General features: G+C 34.9%; 1 protein-coding gene across 7 annotated transcripts in view; it reads right to left on the bottom strand.

The window, feature by feature from the left end:
* Window positions 1–24,960, bottom strand: part of LOC126972155 (potassium/sodium hyperpolarization-activated cyclic nucleotide-gated channel 2) — a 313,446-nt gene extending 288,486 nt beyond the window's left edge. For all 7 annotated transcript variants that reach the window (XM_050818746.1, XM_050818749.1, XM_050818751.1 and 4 more), the window contains exon 1: window positions 24,744–24,960. The gene's annotated coding sequence lies outside the window, so the exon portion shown is untranslated. The remainder of the gene's footprint in view (window positions 1–24,743) is intronic.
* Between the last annotated feature and the right edge of the window lie 557 nt (window positions 24,961–25,517).

The following is a 25,517-nucleotide window of genomic DNA, read 5'->3' as shown; positions in this document are numbered from 1 at the left end:
CAAGGTGCACCAACACTGTGTATTCCGCAGTGCGACTCATACATGCTTGAGGTAAAATTTCGGCATGGCATGCTTAAGGCGTATTTCACTTTGGACATTCATAATAGATATATATAAATATATAGATAGTGCTGCGGACATGTGCTCCAGAATTTGCGCTGGTCTTGATTCGATTTTGCTGGCTCTCCTTCTCATCAGGTGGAAACCCGAAGGCGGCTGTAGTGCACTCGATTCCTTAGAAAGGTCTTATCCGTCCAAGTACCGCCCGCATATTCTCCAAATTTATTATTTCTCCAAATTATGGAATCGATTACCAACCTCCAGCTCTTGGACTACCTAGAGGAGCACTAGCAACTATCAGTACGGTTTCCGTGAGGGTCGATAAACTGGCGATCTTCATGCATTTCTCATCCATAAATGGGTGCAAGCAGTTGAGTCGAAGGGAAAGGCGCTGGGGGTGAGGTTGGACATAGCGAGGGCCTTCGTTCAGGTGTGGCACAAAACGCTTATAGCGAAACTGCCATCCTATGGGCACCCCAAGAAGTGCAGATGGGTGCATGCTTTGACTTGAAACCCATAAACACTAGTGTCCCGCAAGGGTGCGTGCTATCTGCAATCAAATTAGCGGTATTCCTTGCTATGCAGATCCTTGCTAGACAGCACATGGTATGCCACTTACACCGGCCGTGCCAACATCACTCGGGATAGCGTCAACGAGTACCGGAACAGACTTGTGTCTGAAATTGTGACTATGGTTTGCGAAGTCTCGAAATGGGGCCGACAAAAACTAAAAAAAAAAGTTATTGTAGAAATGCGTGTGGTGTAAAAAATTAAAACAAGGACCATACAATATATGGTCGGCTGAACTTAGAATGATAGCATATAAGACATGGTCTTGAAAAGCTAAAGATAGAAAAGAGACGAAGAAGTTGGTAGACGCATTTGTCAATAGACAAACACATAGTGGTAGGTATTATTAAGATAATGATAGTATGTTTTTCATACATATACATAATATTATCACTTTATTACTAATTCACTATGATATGTAGATCCCGTACATATATTTTTAATAATTATATGTAATATTTCCTCAAAGTAATATTCAATTACTAGACATTATCAAAAAATGTGACAACAATAATATAACGAGATAGGTCTACATAATGGTAGGTTTATGCATTAATTATAATATAAGGAAATCATCCATCAAAAAACACGTCATCGACAATACACACAACAAAACATCCCATATTTATAATTAAAACAAAGCTTACGCAACATTGCGCGAGTTACCTTCCGAAAAATTTTATGTTTTGAAGTTAATTATTATTTAAGGGTGAATCCGACGGCGCGATTTGATGAAAGCTCAAATCCTTTAAAGCGAATAAACTTTTACATAGGTTGTTTTAGGTAATTATATAACAATCCTGTTATTTTAGGAGCTTAAAGGGATTGTATTATTTTAACTATGATGTAGGATTGTTCGTTATAATCCTTAATAGTTCTTATTTATATGAACTTGTAAATTTCCGTCCATAAATTATTATATTAAACGCTTATATATGTAACTCACAGTTAGATTCGTTTAGTCCCAATAGTTGGATGACTAATGAGAGGCATATCTCTGTAGTCTTCTGACCCTGTCTCTTTGAGTTCTCTCTCATATTTAATTCCTAAACGCATTTATTCTAAAAAAAAATCATTGCTGGTTGTAAGAACACATGTTTTACGTATCATGTTATAATGTACTGCTACTTATAATAGTTATTTATGCAACTGTTGTGTAATAAGGGGTATTAAAACACGAATGTGGGTTTATCACACGAGGTGAAGCCGAGCGTTTCAAATATCCGGCGGTGTGCTGTCGAAACTTGAATGGCTCATTTTTTCAAGAAAAATGGCGGGATTCGAATAACCTACTTTTTTTACGGCGCACGACCACAGTAGACATATCATGTATGACGTTCTGGTAGTGTGGAACGCGCGTTAACGAAAATATTATTTTTGAAATTCATACAGTTTCCCTCATCGAGCAATAAGAATGTGGCTGTCGGATGAAAATCTTTGCGGATGAAGGATCGAAAAAAAAACAAATTTGTTATGAAATTCGGTACAACATTACAACACTCGTTTGGATGATGTAATGGTTGTTAGGACATTGAGTGTTTTAATGTTGGCAATAAGTTAACTGTTTCAGAATCTTCAATAGAGGATTTAAAGCATGGGTGTAGATAAAATAAATTGATTGCACAATTTTTGCTTTTATACGCTTTTTATTAGCTTCACCTGTTTGTTTGTAACCGACTCATTTAGCGATTATGACCCAACTTTTTTTGTTCAAACTTCATAGATTTATCGAAGACCGACGACAATACATTAATTTGATAAAATTATTCCATTTCTCAATTTGCAAGATAAGATTTTTGTTAATTTGTGTAGTTTTTTCATCTATCATCGATAAGGTAGGAATTGATATTCATTTTAAATTTCAACCATTATCTTTTCAACCAAAGCGAGATTTTTAATTTTTTTTTAACTATTTTTTATTATTTTCAGAGTAGGATAAACGCGAGACGATAAACGATAAATTTCTTGCAACACCAGAGGAATCACTGAAGAGTTGTCGGCCTTTTAAAAGGTGTACAGGCTTTTTTTAAAGGTACCCATGTCGTATCCTCCTGAACACACTGAACACGGAAGCTTATGGTAGGAGTTACATATTTATGGGTTATTGTGAAATAACGCGTTAACTTCCTGTATAGTTATAATTAAAGCTTTTGCAACGTTATTTTTAAAACCATAAAGTCATGTTAAATAAACTGTGTTTAATTCTTCAAATAGGTTTGTCACTATAAATAGTTATTTTAAATTACTGAATAAACCATATCTTCTGAAAAAGTAGAGCTCGTGAGAAGAACATACAAGAAACTCAACGGCCACTCTTCTAAATCAAATAGAGTGTTTTAAAATGGTTGTAATATACATAAAGAATTAGATTGGTGCTGCATCCAATATATGAATAGTATTCAAAGTTTAAAGCGTTTTATATATCATATAAAGTTATTAAGAAATAAAACTGTTTAAATATAAATTATCGTATATGGGATACATCAACCTTTAGAGCTTGAATTCATTGTTTGTGTAAGGATTCTTCGTGAACATGATGGTCGTGATTACTGTCATAATTTGTTATCGCATCACACAAATTCAATGATTTAACTATAACAGTTAGACTTGATACAAGCACCAACCGTTCACAAATAGACGCAGGGACCAGCAATCGTTCCCTTCGCACATATTAGAGGATACGACACGGACGAGTAAAAATAGAAGGACTCCGCGCCGTGACATTAGCAAGTGAAGCACCGTTATGCTAGTGTGTGTGCGGTTACGGGGGATACTAGTTACACAATTTTTTCTCCCTTAAATAATCATATAAGGCTACAAATACTTTTATAGTATCGTTTGTACACTTTTTCACAACTCACGAAGGCATTTTTAAAATATTTTATTGAGACGCAAACTGATCTGTCACAGACGATGACAATTCTCATAATGGCCGCCTATCGGCCTGTAGTAGTGTAAGTATGTGCGTGGGGCTATGTGTTTATACGTTAATCGGCTTGTTTTGGTGCTACACTGTTATGTAAAGTGACACGGAGTCCTTATTTTTTTACTAGTCCACGGGATACGACTCGGCACATTACGCCGCCGCAAGCAATACAGTTTTTGAAGATACTTAATAAATAATAAAAAAAACCTTAACGGCGTAAAAACTAAAAAAATCGCTAACGGGTTGCCTTCAAAATCAAAATCGGTCATAGCTATACATATTATAATCATTTATATGATGAATATGAATGTTTGCTTCCGAGTCATGGGTGTTTGTCTTGCACCCATAGTACAGCTGTGGTACGGGCTATGTCAAGTTTGGGACAAGATAATTTATGTAAGAGTGTGTCAATATTATTATTATAATCAACAGCTAATTCCGGTATATTTTTCACATATATCATTTGATATTAAACACTTGTAAATTTTGTAATAATTGGTATGAAAAGTAAAAAAATAAATAACGTTTAAAAAAACCGACTTCAAAAACTGAAAAGTATCAAATAACTAAAAATTTAATTTAATACACCTTTACCTTTAATATTAATAAAATACTGTTATTTATATGTGCTACCTATTGATAGGTTTGACGGCGACACTAAATGCCAGCGACCTTGAGCGATATGAGTTCACGGCTGCCGGCCCGTCATCTATGTAACAAAGCCAATATTTTCAAAATTCTTGGGTGGAAAACAGTTTATATGCTTACAATCCTCGTTATTCACTACTAATCTGAATAAATGAACCTACACAAAAAAGTACAAGCTATAAGAATAACTTTTCTGAGAGAAGTACCAAAAAAATGCGTCACGCCATGCCAATAAACTTGTTTAACTTCAAAGAAAAGTGGTAGTTCAAAAAGGCTCGGCAGTGTTAACTATAACCAACAGCAAGCATTAGCAACCTACAAATAATACTTATGGGTATGTGTAACAGGATTAAGTAGTGTTCATAGCTCGAAATGCTATACTTTCACCACAAAACTTGTCTAAAAACACCATGTTCGTGTGTTTTCTGCTTACTTTCGCCTTAAGTCAGTGCCTTACGTAAATAAAGAATTACGTAAATCGGAACATGAATCTCAGAGTAATCGGTGTACATACATAAAAAAATACCGATTACATTGATAACCTCCTCCTCCAAAGTCGGTTAAAAAGTAGTTGGTCAATTTGTTTTGAACAAATTTTCATCAATGTTTGTCTATCACAAAAGTTTTACTTACTTCTTTTATCTCAAGGCTAATTACCAACGGTCAATTTGATAAGAGATCAAAAGGTTTTCCAAGCGGCAGTTCTAGAAGCGATACAGTCGCATTGGAAATAAAGACAATATTATAAAAATAGGTCGAGAGGTATACTTCACCTACATAACTCAATATGATAATACTGTTATAACTAACTCTACGAGCGATGACTGACAAAGCTTTGGCCTTACATGTTGTAGAAAATCAGAAAATTTACATTTGTGTTTCCATTATAACGCGGATGTGTGGATGTGTGGCGGTCCTCCACAGTGCGGTTTTCAAGGAGCTTTCTTCCACGTACTACAAAGCTGTGGAATGAGCTTCCTTGTGCGGTGTATGTGGGACGATACGACATGGGTACCTTCAAAAAAAGCGCGTACACCTTGTGATTCCTGTGGTGTTGCAAGAGAATGTGGGTGGCGGTGATCACTTAACACCAGGTGACCCGTACGCTCGTTTGTCCTCCTATTCCATAAAAAAAAACGCGTCTCCATTAACAAGTACGGAATCATTTTCGTCCTTTTTTGCACAGTTATAAGAACAGTGTATATGTTACTGTTAAAGTAATTAATTTGATTATTTGAGTAAAAACTTTTAAACAGCGTTGAGCACTTTTCTTTGGATGGGTATAAAATGCTAAACTCGCGTCAGGACACGTGGCCTGATCGGCCGAATTTAATAAGACAGTCATTGAAATTATTGATTAAAGTTGATTTTTGTGATAGATAAACTTTTCAATATGAAATAATTGTAATAGTTCTGAAGTGTTAAATATTTTATGTAATATAAATTTTCATTTTTGTGTACAATAGCGCAATAAATCAATATTGTATTTAACCATATAAATGCTAGTACTTTTATACTTATAAATAAAGCAATTCGTGCGAAATTATTCCCTAACCATTCCAAAATATTCAAAAATGCACAACGTTAATGTTCAAGTTTTCACTTCCGCCGGCACTCACAATATGCATGAATGGGTTTGATGAAAAAAAATTTTCAGTTGAAACTGACTTGAGCTTCAGCTCTAAGTATGGGGACCCCCTACATTCTACCCCCAAGATTATTGATTACTGTTTTTTTTCTATTGTTGTGTGAACATCTTAATGCGGTTCACAGAATACATCTACTTACCAAGTTTCAACAGTATAGTTCTTATAGTTTTGGAAAAAAGTGGCTGTGACATACACGGACAGACAGATAGACATGACGAATCTATAAGGTTTCCGTTTTTTGCCATTTGGCTACGGAACCCTAAAAAGCCATTTACTAGTTTACTAGAGAATTACGAGATTTTATAATCTATTACATTAGTTCTAAGTACAGAATTAGTATTTGTAATAACTACATTTTTGTTAGTATTTTCCACGTGGTTTAAAATAAAGCAAATAGTTTACACATATGGACTCCAGAAACATTCAGTTTAACAAACATGGCTGCCAAATTACATTTTACAAGATTAACTATTTGCCTGCTGCTTTAACCAACGTAATCCGAACGAACATAGATTTAGGAACCGAGGCCCAACCAGCTTATGGATTAACAAACGAAACAATACAACAGTAATAAGATTATGAGGAACACTGTAACATGCTTAATCGGTATCCATAATATGAACGTTCATATTACGGTTCATGTTATTTTTTTTTATGGAATAGGAGGACAAACGAGCGTACGGGTGACCTGGTGTTGAGTAATCACCGCCACCCATATTCTCTTGCAACACCAGAGGAATCACAAGAGCGTTGCATGCCTTTAAGGAAGGTGTACGCGCTTTTTTTGAAGGTACCCATGTCGTATCGTCCCGGAAACACCACCCAAGGAAGCTCATTCCACAGCTTAGTAGTATGAGGAAGAAAGCTCCTTGTAAACCCAACTGTGGAGGACCGTCACACATCCAGATGGTGGGGATGATATCCTAATTTGTGGCGTGTCGTGTGAAGGTGGAATTGATTTATAAATATTGATGTGAATTGCTAAGTACTTAAAAATAAAATACAAAATTTAAACTTTTAATTTGAACTGAAATAAGTATCCAAATACACAAATAAAATTTGAAAAACAACATTTTATGAACGATGCGGGACTCGAACCCACGACCTCCGACGTTCCGTGCTGGTGCTCTAACCAACTGAGCTAACCGTTCGAGTGACGTATCGTTATAAAATCTTATATGCTTTGTGGCGACATTGATCCCGCAAAGTCTTATAAATACATCATCATTAAAATAGTGACTACGTAATATCCTTTGCGTCATATTACCAGTGGAAGGCTCCTTTGCACAGGTTTCCGGCTAGATTATGAGTACCACAACGGTGCCTATTCCTGCCGTGAAGCAGTAATGTGTAAACAATATTGTGTTTCGGTCAGATGGCCGCCGTAACTAGTGAAATTACCGGGCAAACGAGACTTAAAATGTTGTCTCAAGGAGACGAGTGCAATTTTTGAATTTTTCAAAAATCTGTGCTGCATTGTAATGTGCAGGGCGTGTCAATTACAAACAGCTGAACGTCCTGCTCGTCTTGTCGCTTATTATCATAAAAAAATATGATTGTCATTTTGTCAATTCAAAATTTAAATCGCCCGTTATGTTTTAACACTGACCCCGATTCAGATTCCGAAGGATCGGCAAGAAACTTATAAATACTCAAATCACATTTACCTACATAAAGTAACGGTCAAACATACTTCCATTTGATTCTTCCTCTCGCATTAAACGTTTCATTTAAGTTTTTTTATTTTATACACTTTTTATTAGCTTCACATGTATGTATGTTGTTTGTAACCGACCCATTTGGGCGCGATTTTGACCAGATTGCGTTTAAACTTCGTAAATTTATCGAGGACCGATAACAATACATGAATTTGAAATAAAAATCCATTTCAAAATAGATTTTCTACTTTTTAGTTCAGCTTTCTGTAAAAAGCGTGTTTTTTAGTTTTTTCTAACTACTATTTATTGTATTGTCACCAGCCCTTTTATATCAATTATCATAAGGTGACCAATGCGCTCTTTCGCCCTCCGCTTCCATAGAAATAATCACAATCACTGATGTAATAATAATAATAATATTATAATAATATTTACACACTTTTCACACAAATTATCTTGCCCCAAGTTAAGCATATATAGCCTGTGTTATGGGTTACAAGATAATAATATATTTAATACAATATACTTACTTAAACATACATAAATTCATATAAACATACATAAATACATTTAAACATCCATGACTCGGAAACAAATATCCATATTCATCATATAAATGGTTGCACCTACCGGGATTCGAACCCGGGACCTCTAGCTTAGTAGGTAGGATCGCTAACCACTCGGCTATACAGGTCGTCAAGTAGTGATGTGATCATATAATGTACTTGGTGAGTTTTTTCGAGGGTTATTCCTCTGGTGCTGCAGGATAATGTGGGCGGCGGTGATCACTAAACATCAGGTTCCGTACGCTCATTTTTTTTAATGAAATTAAGAGACGAGACGAGCAGGACGTTCAGTTGATGGTATTTGATACGCCCTGTCCATTACAAAGCAATGCCGCTCAGGATTCTTGAAAATCACAAATATTCTGAGCGGCGAAACATAAGATGTAAAGTCTCATTTGCCCAGTAATTTCACTAGCTACAGCGCCCTTCAGACCGAAACACAATAATGCTTACATATTACTGCTTCACGACAGAAATAGGCCCGCCCCGGTAAACGCACGTTTCGGCTACACTTTGATTGCATGCTTGACTAATCGGTGAATGACAGAAATACATGATGAACTGGTAAATTCAACTAAGAAACTAGTTAATAGTTTAGAAAAAAGACAAACACAAGAGTACATTATAATGATTGTTATTCGCAGCACTTTAGTGGCCGCCGGAAGGCTTAACCATTAAAAGGTCATCAACGTATCAGCGCCGTGATCTTGTCCAAGATTAATGACCTCTAATACATATTTGTGGTTCTCGCCATTTTTATTTGCTGCAACTTAAAAATGTTTCGGGTCAAGTATATTAAAAATTACTTGCATAGTATTGACTACTCTATAAAGATCTAATAATAATTGGAAGTGAACATTTCGTATGTACTATGTAGTAGTAAGTTCCACCTTCGCACGACACGCCACAAGTTAGGATATCATCCCCACCATCTGGATGTGTGGCGATCCTCCATAGTGCGGTTTTCAAGGAGCTTTCTTCCTCGTACTACAACGCTGTGGAATGAGCTTCCTTGTGCGGTGTTTCCGGGACGATACGACATACGACCTTCAAAAAAAGCGCGTACACCTTCCTTAAAGGCCGGCAACGCTCTTGTGATTCCTCTGGTGTTGCAAGAGAATGTGGGCGGCGGTGATCACTTAACACCAGGTGACCCGTACGCTCGTTTGTCCTCCTATTACATAAAGAAAGTACAATCCAGTACCTGTATTGTTATGGGCAGGGCGTATCAATTACAATCAGCTGAACGTCCTCAAGCTCGAAGTCGAAGCTCATCTCGTCCCTTATTATCATAAAAAAATATATATTTATGCCAGTGATTCCCAGCCCACTCACTGTGCATCTACCAAACTTTCCGACCATTCATATAATACTCAATTATCTAAAACTAACCTAAGTATGAAAATTTCCGAGTGGTTATTTTATCAAAACACAGTTTATGATTCGTTGACATTGGAACTTTCAAAGACGTTTGTAAAAAGTTTTATAAAAAACAACCTGACGTCAATAGAAAAAAAATTAAATGGATATAGTATATTAAATCAGTATAGTCGGGCGTGCATATCATATAGGCAATTAGGCAGTGCCTACCTCGTTAAGAACTTAAATGAATACATAGACTGCACTAAAAGTATCGGGAATGGAATATTTTACTGTCATATCTAAATCTTTTTAATTCAAAACTCCTTGGTTTTAACAATCGAATACCATTTATTTATTTAAAAAAAGAATCTCGGTCTTGTCACAAGGTCTTGTCAAACTTGTTTAGTCGTTGAGAAAATGGAATTGACTCGAGAAAATTCTAGAGCGATGATTTATTATGACTTTCGAAGTGGTTTAAGACAAATACAGTGTGTTGACCGGATGATTTCTACATTTGGCGATAAAGCCCCATCCAAAACCACAATTTATCGCTGGTTTGCTGATTTTAACGTGGACGTGTCAAGCTCAGTGATGATCCCCGTCAAGTCGTCCAAAAACTGCAGTCACCAAACAAAACGTTGATGCTGTGCGTAAGCTGATTGAGGAAGATCGACATGTGACATACCGCGAAATTCAGTCAACTTTAGACATTGGCATGAGTCAAATACAAATAATCTTGCATGAACAATTAGGTGTAAAAAAGTTGTTGTCCCGATGGATACCGCATTTGCTCTGTGAAGAGCAAAAAGCGGCTCGCGTTACTTGGTGCGTCAGAACTCTCGGAAGATTCCACGCAGGATCCTCAAATGATGTATACAACATCGTATCAGCTGATAAATCCTGGATATACGCGTACGAACCCGAAACAAAAAACCACTCACGAGTTTGGGTGTTCGAAAATGAGTTAAAGCCAACAAAAATTGTTCGTTCACGGAGTGTTGCAAAAAAATGGTGGCCATGTTAGTCTCCAAAACCGGTCATGTTGCGACAATTCCTCTTGAGAGACAAAGAACGGTTAATGCAGAATGGTATGCTAGCATTTGTTTGCCACAGGTCGTTTCTGAACTCCGTAAAGAGAACTGCAACCGCCGCATCATCCTCCATCACGACAATGCGAGTTCTCACACCGCGCACAGAACAAAAGAGTTTTTAGAGCAAGAAAACATAGAATAATTAGACCATTCGCCGTACAGCCCCGACCTAAGCCCTGATAATTTCTATACTTTCCCTAAACTACAAAATAAAAAGCGTGGTCAGAGATTTTCATCACCTGAAGATGATGAAGCTGTGGACGCCTACAAAACGGCCATTTTGGAGACCCCCACTTCCGAATGGAATGGTTGCTTCAATGATTGCTTCCATCGTATGGAAAAATGTGCCAAATTTCGCGGAGAATACTTCGAAAAGCAATAAATACATTTTTAAATAGTAATGTTGTGTCACTTCCTTGATTCCCGAAATTTTCAGTGCCGCCCTCGTATAGTGTTAAAGTTAGTTTAGTTTAATAATGTTCCTTTATTTTATAACCAAAGTTCTTTTGAACACCTACTCATAAAATTTTCCTTACGCTAGATACTAAATACCTGCAATACAGATTGCTATATTCCAAAACTCAACTACGACTAGTTAGATATACAGTGCCTACCTTACTAGAAAACCAATGCACGCCACTGAGTATAGTATACATCATACAGAAGAGTCTATCTATCCTTGATAGTCTATCTATCCTTGACAGATAGACCTGTATAAGATACAAAATAAGAACATACATTATTTTTTTTTATATCTCAAAAGGTTTAGACAGCGTTTTCGTTGAAAGTTTCTCCCAGACGTATTATTTATTCTGACACCTCTCACAAATACCGTTTATATATACAAAAAATTCATAAATTATATACTAAAACCTTCCTCGAAAACCACGGTATCCATTGGTAAAAACAGCATGAAAATCGGTACTGTAGTTTTTGAGTTTATCGCGAACAGACAGACAGAGGCGGCGGAGGACTTTGTCTATAATATGTAGTTATCTGTATTAGAATCGTTGTGCGTAGCTTAAAAGGGAATTATATAAGGAACTAACAATCTATATGCTCTCTGCATGCACACTTATGTAAAAAGTAGTAATAACTATTAATAGTATACTTACTATGTGCTATGAATTTTACAAACAACAATGCGGGTGTGTAGCATCTGTCATAGTTATGTCAAATTTAACGTTAAAAGTAACGCTGACTTTATATAGACTGCAGAATGTGTTGCACCATCGTATTCCTTGGCATAGTTAAAGTTAAAATAAAAAGTAGAATACCAAATCAATATCGAATATTTACATGAAACTTTTGACAGGTAGCTATTTGGCTATTTAACGATAGCTTTAACCGGCGAAGATTGGACAGAATACGGTCAACAGTTAAAGTAATGACTTGATATTTTTTTTTTTGTTTATCATGAAAAATAGAATTACCATTTTAATTTTAATTCAAACAGGCCAAAAACCACAGAGGTGTGTCCGGAATATTAAAAAAATACTATTATCGTCTACAAGTAATATCAACTTACAAATACACAATTTAATAAGATACTAGAAAAACGATTAAGTTATGTACAACAGGTAGATAATATTTATAATAGCACGGGTGAGTCACATGGCCGGCCACTGCATCGTATTGAGTTTATGAGTGACCGTCAGGTTATATATATTAATTAATAATAATAATAATTATAAACTTTATTGGCATACATAATCACACAGCTAAAAATAGGTCTTAAATTATAATATAACTAGCTGAACCGACAGACGTTGTTTTGTAGATAATAAAAAAAATACTGTATTATAGGAAGGTACCAATAATATTTCAAAACATCAAAAATTATTTCGTACAAAATGCTCCCTGTTGTTATAGTGAAAAGAATAGTGTTTAAAATTTCAATAAATATAAATTAATAATAGTGTGAATAAAAAAAATATTTTATTTTAAAAAAAGCGTGGGGTCAATAGTTATAAATATTTTATTGACAGATATGAGTAGAGTGATTATCATTTTGATAATATCTTTTAAAGCACACCACGCTTTTTTTAAATAAAATGTTTTTTTTTTATTCACACTATTATTAATTTATATTTATTGAAATTTTAACCACTATTCTTAATTTAAATTTATTAAAATTTATTTTGTATTTTTTAGTTCGGTTTTCTACAAAAAGCGTGTCTTTTAGTTTTTTTAAACTATTATTTTTTTATCAAATTAGTGTAATGTCATCGGTCCTCGATAAATCTACAAAGTTTGAACGAAATCTAGCCGTTTAAAGTGGGTCAAAATCGCGCCCAAAGAAGTCGGTTACAAATATACAAACATACAGGTGAAGCTAATAAAAAAGCGTAAGTATAAAAAGGTAACATTAATTTAATTTCAAATATTTTCAGAATAATTTTAAACAGTAATAGTCGGTTGTTACAATATGGATGCGGATAATTAGTTAACAATAGTCAACTTTATACATAATAAACGACATCATAAATATATTTTACGTTAAAAAAACAGAGGAGGCTTTTGTTTTTTACAATCCTGTAGGTTGTGGTTCTCGCTGTGAGATTAACCTCAATATAACTTTTTTACCGAAGCAACTAACGTTAAAAGGTTGTGTGGGTGACATGCCAAACGATATAATATGATTTATTGCCAACGTGGTGCGTGTCTATTTTGCGGGTATTTTGAAATTGGCTAGTTATTAAGTTGTAGAGCATAGAGGCATCGATCTTATTGACCATTCACTAGACAACAATATTTCTTTATGGGATGGGAGTTTAATTTTTGTCATCATTCTTACACGTCACATTTACTCATACGATACCCCACATGACACGGTTAAGTTAATTCAAAATTTGGACAGCAGTTCCGGTTTTTTATGATTTAATTACAAATGTATAAACAATTTGTTATTTTAAAGTGATAATCCTCACTTCTGGAATATATTATACAAATTAAAATTGTTTACAAAATCTTAGATAATTTATACGTCTAGATAGAGTCGCGGATTCGGCCTCACATGGAGTACTGTTCTCACCTAAGCTCTGGATGGGCGCTCCTCAGTACCAATTTCTTCCATTTGACAGCACGCAACGAAGTTGTCCATGGGCAGTTGCCTCATCTCTCCCCATCCCGTGAGCCTCTTGCCCGTTTGCCCCCTCTCATATAAAAAAAAAGATAGGTTCGAATCATCGACAATCAACTCATCTCCGATTGGCTCGATTCTTTAAAGCGCGTAGAGATGTGAGTACTCTCTGCATCTTATACCGGAACACATTTCTTGAATTTTTGTGTAGTGGATGTCCATGGAGGTTGTGTTACCACTTTCCATAGCAAGAGCCTTTTGCCCGTTTGCCAATTTTATATAAAAAACTATCTGAGACACATACTATATTTCAACACCTACTAAAAACGGCAATTTTTATTTTTTATTTGGCACTTAATTGACAATGTTTTTTATTATGAAAATAAGGGACGAGATGAGTAGGACGTTCAGCTGATGGTAATTGATACGCCCTGTCCATTACAATGCAATGTCGCTCAGGATTCTTGAAAAAACTAAAAATTCTGAGCCGCACTACAACTGCGCTCGTAACCTTGAGACGTAAGACGTTAAGTCTCATTTGCCCAGTAATTTCAGTAGCTACGGCGGCCTTCAAACCGAAACACAGTAATGTTTACACATTATTATTCACAGCAGAAATAGGCGCAGTTGTGGTATCCATAATACAGCTGGCATCCTGTGCAAAGGAGCCTCCCACTGGTGTGGAAAATTCTTCTTATATTTGTCAAAAGTTATTTAAACATTAAACACTTCTATGATATCCAATTATATCGCATAATAAATAGAACTTCATCTCTGTGATGAGATTCTTATCTAAAACATTTAATAAACTGAAAACTTAGTAACACATAGAATATGTACAATTAGAACCTCATTAACATTTGTGTTTGCAACTGTGAACTTTAAAAAAACAATTTTATACAGATATTTTACATAGAATAAAGCAAGTTTTTATATAACGTCCCACGCCTTAACCTTTCTCAAGTTTAGTCCGAGTGCGAATTAGCATTCAATTCACATGCGTAATGAATATTAAATCAGAATAACAATCAATATAATAATTAAATCACGTTCGCAATTGTAGTGCCACTTAGAATTTTTTGTGTTTTTCAAGAATCCTGAGCGGCAGTGCATTGTAATGAGCAGGACGTATCAAATACAATCACCTGAACGTCCTGGTCCTCTCGTAACTTATCATCATAAAAAAAAAATCCTACCAAGGCTTCGACTTTCATCTTTTTTCGGCAAGTCGGGACATTATATAAATAAATATAAATATTGATGCATTTACACAAATTATCTTGCCCCAAGTTAAGCATATATAGCCTGTGTTATAGGTTGCAAGACAACGATATATTTAATACAATATACTTACTTAAACATACATAAATACATATAAGGATACATTGAAATATACATAAATACATATAACATCCATGACTCGGAAACAAACATCCATATTCATCATATAAATGCTTGCACCTACCGGAATTCGAACCCGGGACCTCTAGCTTAGTAGGTAGGATCGCTAACCACTCGGCTATACAGGTCGTAAAAACAATTATACTATTGTAACGCTTGCAAAACCAGAAAACGTTGCTACAGATTGATAAATAAATACGCGCTTTCCGAAAAAAATTTATAGATTCCGAAAAGCATCCCCGCAGCAAAGTCGTCTTAATTTAATATAAACTTGATCAGAATCACATTATCTACTCGTAGTTCAGTAGAGGACTTATAGGGCTTAAGATAAGAAACAAACCAAGTATTGGAAGTATTTCTGGCAGTCGTTGTTTATAGCTAACTTGTAGTTAAATTGTTATTGAATGAAAACCGGATTCGTTGCAAAATACTCCCAAGTGACTAATAAGATTTTGTGATTTCACTAATGAACATTTTACGATTAGTTACTGATCTGAAGTTTCTGATTTTAGCAATGGGAAAGGAGAAGAAAGAATGAATTTATGGAAAAGGAGGACAAACAAGCGTACAGGTCACCTGGTGTTAAGTGATCAACGCTGCCCAAATTCTCTTGCAACATCAGAGGAATTACAGGAGCGTTGCAAGCCTTTAAGGAAGGTGTATGTGGTTTCTTGAAGGTTCCCATTTCGTATCGTCCCGGAAACACTATACAAAGAAGCTCGTTCCACAGCATTGTAGTACGTGGAAGAAAGCTCCATGAAAACCGCACTGTGGAGGACCGCTACACGTCCACATGGTGGGGATGATATCCTAATTTGTGGCGTGTCATGCGAAGATGGAATTCCATATTCCTGTAATGCTTGAAACATTAACGATCGTTTACAGTTTTCATCGCTTATGTTACTTTGTAACCTTAAAAGAGCATGAAGACAAATTATATCTTTTTCAGGAGTAGATTTGAGTGTGATTTGCTTTTCTTGCAACGCATTGCTCAAATAACTTGTATGCGCACATTCATGGAAATTCAAAATTCAAGAAGTGTTTTTGGAGATTTTACAACGTATATTCCTTAATTAACAAACACAAAAACAATGTTGTGATTTGTGATACTAACGGAAAAACAAAAACATTTTGCGTTTTATCTTATATCTAGTATTTATATAAGTATAGCGTAAACATTATTAATATCGAACGAAAAAATTGTTTTATTTCGAATACAGAACGGAAAAAGTGTTTTATTTCGAATTGTCAACTTTGATAACTTTGCCTTTATGATTTTCTTATTTCTGTTGTGTAGTCATAGGCAGACATTGTTTTTTTTTTACTTTTTCAATCTGGTAAAAGACGAGCGTATTTCATCATCAATTTTTTTATATTTGTATCAAACCCATTTCTAATCCGTCTGTAAAGTCAACTCGATGTCTCGACCTACCCACTTCTATATCTTTGTTCTTCAAGATTGTACCACATGTTTCGCCTGTCCTATACTATGAATCAAAACACCAGTGGCTCCTTTGCGCCGGAGGCCGGCTAGATTTTGGGTGCCAAAACGGCGCCAATTTCTGTCGTGAAGCACTAATGTGTTTCCGTCTGAAGGGCGCCGTAGCTAGTGAAATTACTGGGCAAATGAGACTTAACATCTTATGTTTCAGGGTGACGAGCGCAATTGTACTGCCGCTCATAATTTTTGAGTTTTTCAAGAAACTTGATTCTCGGCACTGCATTGTAATGGGCGGGGCGTATCAATTACCATCAGCTGGACGTCCTCCATATCTTTGCTCTTCAAGATTGTACCGCAAGTTTAGCCAATACGATAACAACTAATCACTACACCAAACATAAAACACTCAAACATATCGAAGGCATCTGCTAATGTAAACGCGATATTTCTCAATATAATAAATCATTTGAATCTAAACATGTCATTTGAGGCTCACGATGAATACAACATTTTGAATACAAAAGGACCTTTACAAAGCCGTTGACGTAATTGCTATTCAGTGCTTGACAACTTTGGCAAATTCATACGCACCGACGTAAAACATATCTATTGTATGTTTTCTTATTCGTGAGGTCTGAATTCCACGAAATGTTGATGCATATTTTATCACTAAGTTGTATAACAAAGTCCTCCACCGCGTGTCTTTCTGTCTGTTCGCGATAAACTCAAAACTACTGCACTGATTTTCATGCTGTATTCACCAAGAGATAGCGTGGTTGTCGAGGAAAAAGGCATAATTTGTTAAGTTGTTTTTATATGTTTTTAGTATACATTAATAATATTTGTTGTAGGTGTGGGAATAAAATAAGCCGTCTGGGAGCTTTCAACGAAAACGCTGTCTAAGCCTTTTAAGATGTAACAAAATAATTTATTGTGGAATTATATATCTTAATCTTAATAATATATATAAATTACGTGACTCGTTGTTTGTCCGCGATGGACTCCTAAACTAATGAACGGATTTTAATCGGGACTACTTCATCGAGTGCAGTTTAGTCCAACTTAGAGATAGGATAGTTTTTATTTCGATTTGAGACCCATAATTATTTTTAATTCCAATATTTGGTTTGTATGGACTTATTTTCTATGAGAGAATTAATTGACACACGGTTTGACAGTTCGACGATTCACGGTTTGACAACATGACCACTCTGAAGAAAATTCTCTAAAGAAAAGAACGTTGGTGCTGGATAGGTCGCGCTGGTGGCAGTGATAATTATACTATGGACCATAGGTCGAAGTGATATGAAGTTTTGTATATACAATTATACATACACATGTGACAGCATGTGGTGACACTGACGAAGGACGAAGTCGCGGGTAACAGCTAGTGTGTGATAAAATCATAATATGATACCCTTGACGTACCAAAAAACACTGAACTCCCAATCGTAACTGTCAAATGTACGTCAAAAACTGTCCAAGCGATGTTGTATATACATATATATTAACAGAATTATCTTATACTGAAAACATTAAAACATTCATTCAAATTAACACTTTATTTCGTGGTAGTAATGTTCAAAGTCTCTTGTATATATTAGAAAAGTAGCAAGAATATTTTTTTTTAGCAATTGAAATGCAACTATTTAGCAAAATGAATAAAACACCAAGTTAGTTACACAATTTTGTTATTTTAAAGGGGCACTTACCTGAAATACGAGACTCCTTCATTTTTAAGTTTGGATATGCTGTTTTCACTATCATTGCGTGGCGCTGTTTTCAAAGCGCGGTCGAAACACAAGTGAACGAAAACTCTACCTATTAACCTGCGTAGACAGAGTTTTGCTGCAAACAATTTTTGAGTGTAATGGTGAGGCTTGTTGTTTACTCTACGTAAATATTATAATACTCCCTGTTTGTACACAGTACTACTGCTTAACTGTCGTGTCAGTAGGTAACTACAAGTCCCTATTATCCAATAGCATGCACTGACCACATAGCACTGGCAAGATGTCAAATAGTTTATTAAAGCCTTGCCAAGTCCTATACCAAGCTTTCAAACTCACAGGAGACTCATCCGAGTCTATCGTAAACGATCGATTAAAAAGAAACAGAAATGTATTAGAAAAACAATACACTCCGGAGGTGCCAGTAGAAGTGAAAACTTGAACAATTACGTGAATTTTTTAAACGTCAGGAAATATTTTTTGTAACGTCAGAAAATATTTTATTGTGCTAGATGTAATGTTAATACTTTAAAATTACATGTTTTTGGTAACGGTAAGAGTGTCGCGAGTTCTATGCTATTTTCACCAAATGACAACATGCATGTGTATATAATATGGACGTACATACACAATATAATATGGACATATTTATATACAGAGGTGTCGGTAACAGTAACAGTGTTGCGATTTCTATGCTTTTCTCCCATCTCAAAAAATGTCAAAATAAACGCGCTTAAAGGAGTTTTTATTTCAAAAAGTTTTCGATGTTGTCGAAATATTTACACAAATTGGTAAGTATCCTCAAAGTAAATGAATAAAGGAAAACAAACGAAATCCCGCTGTTTCATTACTGAAATGCCGAAATCGATCCGGGTGAGTCATTGGGGACTCTTTTGAAACAAATCCGGTTTCCCTTGAACAACAATTTACTTTCATAACTGAATGTTCTATGCTCAAACGAAATGCACGTAGCAACCATATTAACAAGTAATTAATGCCTGTGGTAGATACATATTTCATTATATATATAAATATATTCTATCTATCTATCATGTATATATATGATAGATTCAAATATGTACATATATACATAAATAATCTTATAGTATGTATGATTCTTATCATAAATGTGAATACCTACTAGTTAATGGTTTTTTAACCGACTTCAAAAAAGGAGGAGGTTCTCAATTATTCGGTATGTTTTTTTTATGTTTGTTACCTCTAAACTTTCGACTGGGTGAACAAAATTTGTTTTTTTTTTTATTTGAAAGCTGGTGCATCTCGTGTGGTCCCATTGTAATTTGGTCCAGATCTGACAATGGCATCCATGAGAAAACCATAAAAGTCTTAAATTTGCTATACATACGTATAGCAAAGTGGATGATAAATTTACGAATAACTCAATATCGCGGCAACCGATTTCGATGATTCTTTTTTTATTGGAAACGATATACTTCAGAGATAGTTTGGTGAGAGTTTGGTTAGGTTCTGATTACGAAATCCATGATTGAATTGTTAGTTAGTGTACTTCAAATTCACCAATTCACAAATCATAAAATAAAAAAAAAGAACAAAAAAACAACCGACTTCAAAAACACTATTTTAAAACAATTGTGTTTTTTTTTCACAAAAGTTTTGTTCACAAAAGTGTTTTTGAAGTCAGTTGTTTTTTTGTTAAAGTTTTTTGTTGTAATAGTAAAGGTTAACATTGATGTAAATAGCTGTTATAAATTAACAATTGCTTATTAAAATGGTACGCCACCTAAAATCATAATTTGATTAAGATAATACTGCACGTTTAAGAACTGCATAACGATAGATACCAAATGGCTAGAAGACAAAATATGACTGTTTTAGCGTTGCAACGATCTTAAGGCAAAGGGTAAACAGAAAACACGCAAACAAGGTGTTTTTATGTAAGTTTTGTCGTGAAAATATAGCATTTGGAGCTATGAACACAACTTTATCCTGTTATGCCCTTAAGTCTTACTTGTAAGTTGCTAATGCTTGCTGTTGGTTAAAGTTAACACTCCAGAGCTATTACGAACTACCAGTTTTCTTTGCAGGTAAACAAGTTTTTTCTTGGCATGATGCATTTGTTTAGTATACTACTCTCATAAAAATTGTTCTTATAGCTTTTACTTCTTTTGTGTAGGTACATTTATTCAGATTAGTAATCAATAATGAGAATTGTAAGCAATTAAACTGTTTGGGCCTGTTAAAATGGTACATTTTCGACGCAAGAATTTTGAAAATATTGGCTTTGTTACATAGGAGCCGTGAACTCATATCGCTCAAGGTCGACGGCATTTAGTGTCGCCTTAAGTTTAAACTTTTAGCAAAACGCAAGAATTTCATTGGTTTGGATATCTCCTATATACGTTAGTAATAACAGAAATATCCATCCTTACACTGTGGTAATAATACCTCTTCGTATACATCATACCTAGAAGTTTTTTTTTTTACGTAATAGGAGGACAATCGAGCGTACGGGTCACCTGGTGTTAAGTGATCACCGCCGCCCACAATCTCTTGCAACACCAGAGGAATCACAGGAGCGTTGCCCGCCTTTAAGGAAGGGGTATGCGCTTTTTTTGAAGGTACCCATGTAGTATCGTCGCGGAAACACCGCATAAGGAAGCTCATTCCACAGCTTTGTAGTACGTGGATGAAAGCTCCTTGAAAACCGCACTGTGGAGGACCGCCTCACATCCAGATGGTGGGGATGATATCCTAAAATCTTATTACCAGATACTAAATTCTAAATTCTTATTACAGCAAATGCAAAAGTTACAAGATTATAGATTCCAAGGCTATTTTCAGCAATTCAGCGTCAACTATGCAGCTATATTAATTAATACTTACTCTCAAAAATGTGAAGATTATTTCAAGTAACATCTGTACAATAAAACATTGAAATAACTTCGCTGTTAGCAATGAATTGTGTTTTAAAAAGATAAAAATAAACACCTGCTAATACCGTTACTTTATAACAAGGTACAAATTTCCATGAATGCTGTCGGCTCACTACAGATAAAGAATGAGAATAAAAACGCAGGGTCTTGATCGGTTATCCAGTATAGGATGGCATGTGGCAAAAAGACGAACTTATAATTTAATTCATTTGATGAGAAATTGATTTAATATATTTGTGAGCATTGTTAGGCTACAGTTTCTAAGATATTTTATATTATTACTAGCTGACCCGACAGACGTTGTTCTGTACGTCATAATAAATAAAATACTGATTTTATATGAATTTGTCAATAATATCTCATAACATCAAGAATTATATCGTAAAATATACTTCCTGTTGTTATAATGAAATTGTTTCACAACAGAACTGTCAAACCGTGCGTCAATAAATTCTCTCATAGAAAATATGTCCATACAAAACAAATATTAAAATTAAAAATAATTATGGAGTTCAAATCGATATAAAAACTATCCTATTTCTCAAGTTGCACTAAACCGCACTCGATGAAGTAATCCCCGTTAAAGTCCGTTCATTAGTTTAGGAGTCCATCGCGGACAAACAACGTGTCACGTAATTTGTGTATATTAAGATTATGATTTTTAACATTACTAATCAAAGTAATTTCATAATTATTATTATGTGACTCAGTATGCTAGAAGCGCCCCAAATTTATGTGCTAACTTGTCCTTGACGATGTATTTGCGAATTGAGTTCGCCGAACGACATAATTATATGCACAGATAATACACACATATATAATAATAAAACAGCAATTTTGTTAAAAAGCAACTGATTCAAAACTCAGTTAGATTCAAAACGGCTGCTTGTTTAAATAAATAAAATACCTACTAATACAGAATTTGTTTGTCCTGCATTTGTTTGTGATGGACAAACGCAATTACTGCTTAGCCGCTATTTAAAAAAAAACATAACTTATAAAAACACTGCATTAAAAACGAGAAATAAAGAGCGAGACCGTCTCGTGCCAGATTTTGACGAGTCAACACGTCCTGAGGATGTGTCGAATTTTGTAAAGACAAATATTGGCGGAATTAACACTAAAGAAAACTTAAATCACTTGGATAACTATGTATTTCCGCAAAGTAACGCCTACTTAAATATTTTTTTTGAGAAATAACGATCTTTACTTGGTTAGAAAAAATCCCCGTGAAAGTTGCATAAATAATATAACCTAAATGAAACCTGTATGTGCATGGCGTGGCCGGCTGTTTGTAAAAAAAAAACGATTGTTTTGATAAGGCAATTCGAACAAATAGATACTTATTTTCACGCTAATCCCAAGGGATTGTCAACAAGGACAGATCGCCTGATGTCGCGGTCCTTAATATATTTCTCTACTATCAGTTTATTATATATTCTACTAGCTGACTCGACAGACGTTGTTCTGTACATAATAAATAAAATACTGTGTTTTATGAATTTGCCAATAATATTTCAAAACATCAAGAATTATTTCGTAAAAAATGCTCCCTGCTGTTATAATGAAAATGTTTCATAGCGGAACTGTCACACCGTGCGTCACTAAATTCTCTGATAGAAAATATGTCCATACAAAACAAAAATTTAAAATAAAAATAATCATGGGTCCCAAATCGAAATAAAAACTATCCTATCTCTCAAGTCGGACTAAACTGCAGTCCATGAAGTAATCCCCATTAAAATCCGTTAATTAGTTTAGGACTCCATCGAGGACAAACTACGTGTCACGTAATTTATATATATTAAGATAATACCCTATTGACCTTTGAATCTTTAAGAATTTTCTTGATTCCGATCTATCAGCAGACATGACCGTAAATTGTCCTCAACGTCTTCTTCTTCCGATATATTTGATCCAAAATTAGTTCTCTCATTATCTTGAAATAATATTCAAAATTCATATTATTAAATCCGTAAATAAGCCAATATTTTATTTCAACTACCACCAGTTAGGTAGGCCGTTGTAAGCTGTATTGAATCTCTTATTATATTATAAATATCACTTGCATGTACTGTTGGATAAAATAATCTACATAAATCAAGGAGAATGCATGTTTGTATGTTCCCTAATAACTCCTAAACTATTCGACCGATCTCAATGTATCTTTTGTAATAGATTCGTTGAAGCTCAAGGAAGGTTTACATATATAATTTATATGGCAAAACAACGTTTGCCAGGTCAGTTAGTCCATTATAAACAATGACGTTCTATACATAAAACATAATATTCTGTCTTTAATAAACGCAATGTAAAGTTATTCCGAGTGTAAAAAATACTTCTCCCTGTCATGTAATTCTGTAAAGACACAGGTATGACAAAAAGTTTTAAATTTGGAATAGCTTACTTCACGTTTAATAATAATTGACACGGATTCTGTATAAGTGAATTTATCCTAACTGAATTGAATTAAAAATTACTATTGTTTTTATATCGATTAAGAAATTGAGCTTGATTATTAAATTACTACATTAGGTAGGTATCACTACTAAGCATTATAAATATGGTTAGTTATATGCATGAAAAAAGAACACTTCAAAGAGAAACTACTAGAATATTTAAAATATGTACGCGTATAACTCCTCCAGAAAGACCGTCAAAACTTAACGTAATATATTATTATTTAGGTATATATACTGTATATGTATTGGTAACAGAAACGTGCTCGTTAACTTGGTATCATTACGTAAAATAAAAAAAAAGTATTTACGCATTCAATGCCATACAATTGTAAAATTTAAATACAGCAATAACTGTATTCTTGAATTCAGTTCATATTCAAATATTTTTATTCAAACTAGGATTCACTTACTGACCCTCAAAATCAACCCCAAATAATGATCTCATTTTCACGATCTTTTTATTTTTGCAAGAAATCGTTGTCACCCAGATGATAACTTGCCTTCAGAATTATCTCGTTAATGTTTTATAATTTACCAAAAAGAAGACCTCTTAGATATACAGTAGTGCTTAGCAAATGTTCATGAAAAGCTCAAGAAGTAGGTAAAAAAACTATTATCAGTAACTTTTCTTTTCTGCAAACCATATTAAAAATAAAACTAATGTATTATATTCTATATTTTTCTGACACAATTCCGCATGTGATTAATCAAGTTTATCCATTTCAATAACTTCCAATGAACAATGCAGCTGGTAAGCCAATTTACAATTAAAAACGATCGTATACTTGAACAAGATTGTTCTATATTATTTCAGGTTTTTAATCTCGAAAAATCGCAAACTCATCTTTTGCCTCTTCACAAATGGATGAGCTTTTCAAGTTGGACCCTCCAATTAGGTATTGTGAATGAAGTGTACTTTTGGACATTACATAACCATTAAGGCCTTTTTTTTGTTTATTTTCCTATCTAGATAAAATCCATTTTATGACATGATAAAACAAAATTTACGTGTACGGGAAACATGTTTATCTCGGAGAAAATCGTTCAACCATCTCAATGGTCGCGTTTCTCAGAATACATATCTGGAGGAACAAGTTTCGATCATCCTTTCTGATTTAATTATCAACATTAAACACTATTATATACTAGACACATTACATTTCATATATCACCGGTACTTACTGCATCGATTATGTCACCTCTCAGCTGATTAACATTGAATGAAAACGAAGCTGATACAGCCGATACGATCGGGGAATATTTCGCGGGTCGCCGTCGTGTGAATTCGCGCGAGGTCGATGACGGTATGCGAGGGTAGAGGTTCTGAGGCTGCGGAAGAACCGTGCGGCTGTTATATAAGTCACGAACGGTAGTTAGGACACGTGCAGCCCCTCTGGGGCGTAAGGCGCGACTGCTTATAGAGCCTCTCGGAGACTTGGACGCCTCCCCGCGCCCATTGAGCCATGAGCCACGCTAGCCGATACCTAGACGATTAAAATACAGCCTTCACGTGTGCGAAGGCTAATAAACCTAACCGTTCAATTCAACGGCTATCCTTCACAATCAAAACGATTGACATCTAAGCCGTAAGAGACCTACAAATCAGCGTTGGAACTTTTCAAATTAATGTGTTGTAAGTTTTGTAAAAGATTTATATTTAGGGCAAGTCAGCATTGCCGCAGTCTTCGGCAGGCTTTTGAGAATATCAAATATATCGGCGCAAATACTACAACACACCTATTATAAAAACGAGAATAATTCAGTTTAACTAATTTTAGTTAAAATTAGTTCATAATTAGATTGTGAGGTGAAATTATTGTAAAAACAACATGGATTGAAAACACGTGCACGTGCACCGAGCCCCATAAATACGGCCGCATTTCAAATACGTGGATAAGCACGTGCGCCGGGTCCTATAAATACCCTTATTTACCTTGCCATTCTTGGGTTGATTTT

Source organism: Leptidea sinapis, chromosome 25 (assembly GCF_905404315.1).
Source record: "Leptidea sinapis chromosome 25, ilLepSina1.1, whole genome shotgun sequence".
Lineage (NCBI taxonomy): Eukaryota > Metazoa > Arthropoda > Insecta > Lepidoptera > Pieridae > Leptidea > Leptidea sinapis.
The sequence above is the reverse complement of the archived record's forward strand: the minus strand, read 5'-3'. Positions and strand labels throughout refer to the sequence as shown.